Source organism: Gossypium hirsutum, chromosome A04 (genome assembly GCF_007990345.1).
Source record: "Gossypium hirsutum isolate 1008001.06 chromosome A04, Gossypium_hirsutum_v2.1, whole genome shotgun sequence".
Classification (NCBI taxonomy): domain Eukaryota; kingdom Viridiplantae; phylum Streptophyta; class Magnoliopsida; order Malvales; family Malvaceae; genus Gossypium; species Gossypium hirsutum.
In genome coordinates, this window is record NC_053427.1 from 2906379 (window position 1) to 2911472 (window position 5094).

Here is a 5094-nt window from a genome sequence, read left to right on the forward strand (position 1 = left end):
TAGAAATATCTTGAATGGCAATGTTTCTAAGCATCCCAGAACCTATTCAGGATTTATATGGAGCATCTGTGAGCTAGAAGAAAGTTCTTTCAACCTATTTTCATTTATCTTAGTTTATCTAATTAAAAGAAAATTCAAATAATTGTCCCTTATCAATACTTAAGTAATTCGGTGTAAATATATTTGTTTTTGGCTTTCACTGCTGACCATTTGGCACCACTTTTTCCCTTATCAATACTTAAGTAAACCGGTGTAAATATGTCCTGTTCTCCTTAAACCTCCTGTTGAACGTCTAAATGGTTTGATTATGTGAAGTCGAACTTGATACGCATAGCACACACTACGTACAAAATGTTTAGTTAAAAAAAGACTAATTTATAAAGTTTAATTGCTAATTTTTTAACATGGAAACTAGAATTGATTTTATTTTCTTGCGAGTTTTAAACAATTTTATAGAAACCGGGTCTCGTTATTATATACTGTAGGTTCGTTTCTAAGTTATATCAGTTTATTTATTTCCAAGCGATTACCTATTTAGAAAAGGTCCGGAAACTAAAATCGGGACTTGTAAACTTAACGCGAGCTGAAATCTTTTGATCAATCCTTTTTGTTCTTCAGCTTCTTTTCTTTCTTTTGTCTTTTGTTGCTTCAAACCCCTTCAACAAATTCTCTTTTGAATCGATTTTTTTATTGTTTGAATCGAATCATTGTGGTTTAAATCGATTCTTTTTTGGATTAACTCAATTAAAAAACCCAACATCCCGCCCATATGAGCGGGTATACAGCAGACGTACTTAGGGGAATAAGAAACATAAACATGGAATAAATGAAGAAGAAGAAGAGGATGGTGGAGAAGAAATCCAGAAAAAAAATGAATTGACACAGGTTGGGGCACAAGTCAAGACAGAAAAAAAAGTAATGTGAAATTTTAATGCTTTATTTGATTTTCAAGCAACCCATTTGATACTTTTTTTTTTGTTTGCTTTACAAGGACATGAACAAAAACTGGCGAGCTGAAGTTGATCTTGGCAGTGTTCCTGAACATCCCACTAAATCATTAGTTTGAGTGTCCCTTCCTAAGGAAAAGCTTCTTATTTTTGATGTGAATGGATGCTTGTCCGTTTTAAGGAGACTAATAGACATATTAAATCTTTTTCTCACTTCTATTCAAAATATTAACATATTAGTTTTATCTATTCTTGTTTGCATTTGCAGATGTTATAATGAGACCTGCTGCTTCCGAGTTTATTAACTTTTGTTTGGATAACTATGTGGTTGCTATTTGGTCATCAAAGAGAAGGTAATGTCTGTAATTAGACTTATAGCGACGTTTCCATGTTTTTTGGTTGTTCTGGTGTCCAGGGGGCCAAATCTACTACCATTTGTCCTTATTGGATACTGTGGCCCTCTGACACTTCCCATAATCCATTTAATGAACTGATCTTTTAAGGATATTTCACTTTTAAGGATATTTACAAATAAACTTTAAGAACAATGCAGGTTTAATACTTAATCAACTCGAGAAGGATAGGAAGGCACAATTTTTCTTCGTTCACTACAGGAAAACAGATTTTTAGCGGCGCTTTTTTTAGCCTTTAGCGGCGCTTTCTAAAACGCCGCAAAAAACGCTGCTATAGGTAACGCCACAAAAATTTGTGGCGTTTATTGGAAAAAAACGCCGCTAAAGGTCAAGGCTTTTAGCGGCGTTTGTGGGAGATGCGCCGCTAAAGGTCAAGGCTTTTTAGCGGCGCTTGTGGGAAAAGCGCCGCTAAAGGTCAAGGCTTTTAGCGGCCCTTTTTTTACAAACGCCGCTAAATTTGGCAGATTTGTAATATTTTTTTACACCAATATCCAGCCCTTCCTGCATTAAAATCCAACCAAATACAACAAATATAATATAAAATACAGCCAAAAACAACAAATTTAACATAAAAAAATACAACCAAAAACATTAATTCTAAATGATACTTCAAATTTAACTAAAGATATATGATATAGTTAATAAATAAAGTATAATTTAAAATATTTTTACAATAATATTAAACGTGACAAAACTTAAAAACATTCTTACAATAAGAAAACTAATATCTAAGACGGCGGCTTTTGCGATTGTTGAAACATATGCATCATCTGCTGAAGCTGAAGCTGTAGCTGGAGGTCATCGTACTTTTTGCTCTGTTCTGCTACCATCGCTCGTGCCTCTGCCTCTCTCGCTGCAGCCGCTGCCTACCTCTCTGCTGCCTCCGCTCTAAGTTGTTGCTGGAGTTCTTCATATTTTCGTTGAACCTCGGCAATTTGCTCAACCATGTTCGCTTACATCTGAGCTATCTGGTCTCTTAACCTCTGAACTTCAGCTTGAGCTTGACTTCCGGAAGACATGTATTGCTGGGAGCCGGATCCAAAATATTGGGTCGGGGTAACACCAGATCCTTGAAATCGAACCCGACCGTACCTTTCAGGACCCAAAACTTCAGTGATAATTCTGTTATCAATGTTCTCAAGATTAACAGAACTATCACTCGAAGCAATCGCTTCATATTCCGCCTTCTTCTCCTTTAGTTTCTCCTAAAAAATCAATTAAAGAGTTAGAAACGAAATATATAATAAAAAGAAATGCAACATAACTTAACATTTTTTAAAACTACTAATGATGAATTGAATTAAACAATTATAATTAAAGATTATAAATATTTAGAATAAATCAAATATTATTAAGAGAATATACCATAATTTCTTCAGCTTCGGATGTCATAGGAGATCCATCTTTCTTCCTATGCGTAATCTCAAAAAGCTGAAGGTGTCCAACTTTTTGTCCGGATTTGACTTCCTACAATATAGTAGTAAGAATATTATTTAATAATAGAAAGTTATTAATATTTGAAAGAATTAATAAATTCATAATACCTCGGCCTCAGCTACAGAAGCAAAACTTCTCGACCCTGCCGTGTGCGTGAATTTTTGTTTTTGCCTGCTGCTTGTTCCAACTCGCTCACGGTCCTACATAATAAAATTATTATTACGTATATAGTAAACACTATATATAAGAGTTTGGAAATACGCAATACCTCTCCTTTCTTTGAATTCCAAAATCTAACCGCATCTTCCCATTGATACCTCAGCATTCCTGGCGGAACATTTCTCAATTTTTCCTCGAGGCTTATGTCTTTCTTAAAATATTGTTTTTTTAAAGTGCTTTTATTGTCTCTCCATCTTTTACCTAATGCCTTCTTGATATAATCATCGGAGACTTCTAAAGCAAATCTCTCCTAAAAAAACATAAGTTTAGAATGTAAATATAAATGAAACTTAAACCAAAGTATTATAAATTGTATTCACATTTTGTTACCTTAATATTAGCGAGAGCCTGGTTTTTGTTGCTATCAGGCATGTGATGCCATGATTCGTAGTTGATGGGCAACATATTTGCATTTCGTGCTAAAATGCCCAAATAGCCTGCTAAAAGTCGAGCTTCAGATCCAACAGGCTGACCATGAGTATTTCTACTTACTTTAACACGCTCGACAGGATCTAAGTCGTATAAATCTCTAAGTAGCGTACGTCCTCGAACTCTGCGCGTCCCACCACTTTCAGCTGAAAAATGATATACTATTATTATATTAAAATTGACAAATCATTCAATAATAAAAGTCAACACATGTAAAATGAACATAATATTACTTTGAAATTCTTCAAGCTCATCAAGTGTCTCCGGCACATTCGAAGATCCAACAACTGTCTGCTGTTCACTATTTCTTTCTTCCGAATTTGGAGTATTCTGGACAATACTTAAATCTCATACTCTTCTTCTACGCATTTTTCCTGCAATACACATAAAATAATTAAAGTTTTAGTAACAAATTACAACAATAGTAGTACATATAAAATAGTTAAATTATATAACATGACAAAGATTAAAATTATAATATTACATATAATTAAAAAATTGTAAAATCTTACTACATCATTATTCGTAAATATCTTCATCCACATCATGTCGAACCCATTGATGTTGTGTATTAGTACTAGGGATATTTTCATCTAAGTTTTGTTCTGGAAAAGGTAATGTTTCTGATCTTTCGACGATGTCATCTCTACTTCCATTACCCATTTCAAACAAGTCTCTAGGGGTGTTCCGGAGTACAACATACCAACCCTCATCAGTTGGATCTTTCGAATAAAAAACTTGTTTCACTTGAGAGGAAAATACATATGGCTCGTCCATCAATTGTTGTCCAATGTGAATCAAGCGAGAGAAATTCAACATTGTAAAACCAAATTGATCTTCTTTAATTCCTCGAGCAGTATTAACATCAGCCCAATCACACTGAAATAAGACAACTTTCCATCTGCCATAGTAATCCAACTCAATAATGTCGGTAATAAGTCCGTAATACTCCACATTACCCTCAACCGGATTACTGTCCCTAGCACTAGCATAACTTGTAATTGAAGAATTAACAACAACTCCACAATTTTGAGTTCTCCTCATTCTCTCACGATACTTTGTATGAAATCTGTATCCATTGATGAGGAAGGCACTATATCTTTTTTATTATTCTGTTCGGACCTTGGGAAAGCCATTTAACTTCGTCATTGGCGTCCTTTCCACTCCAAACCTATTGAATTGAAAGTAAATTGAATAATTAACTAAATTTCGGGATTATATGTAACTTATTAACTTTAGTTACATACCGTTTGACTTAACCATTCATGAAAAGATTCTGTGAATAACTTATTAATCTCTCGATGTTGCAATCTTCGAGAGCGTGCACGAGATCTCAAAATTTGTTTGTACTCACTATGTTAAAAACAAGTGTATTTGGTTAGAAGATAAACAAATCAAAACGACAAATATGTGAGGAAATTTTAGAACTTACTTGCGTAACGGTTCAACTAAATCGTGGTGAAAAAGTACATATCGATGTGCTTGTATCCACGATATATCATCTAATTCTGCAATTTCAACTTTGCCGATTGGTTCTCCATAACTTTGGAATAAATAAGTTTCGGCCAAGTTATGATCATTGAGCCCAGCATTTCTATTTGGTCTATTCAATCGTGTTTCAACATCTTCTAAATATCTAGAACAGAATG

General features: G+C 34.1%; 1 long non-coding RNA gene across 1 annotated transcript; it reads right to left on the reverse strand.

Moving 5' to 3' along the window:
* Positions 1-2508: 2508 nt before the first annotated feature.
* On the reverse strand, positions 2509-2965 carry LOC121227863 (uncharacterized). The gene is made up of 3 exons (XR_005925370.1): positions 2905-2965; positions 2726-2827; positions 2509-2565 (listed from the first exon to the last, which is right to left on the reverse strand). It is a non-coding gene; the product is annotated as an uncharacterized lncRNA (long non-coding RNA).
* Between the last annotated feature and the right edge of the window lie 2129 nt (positions 2966-5094).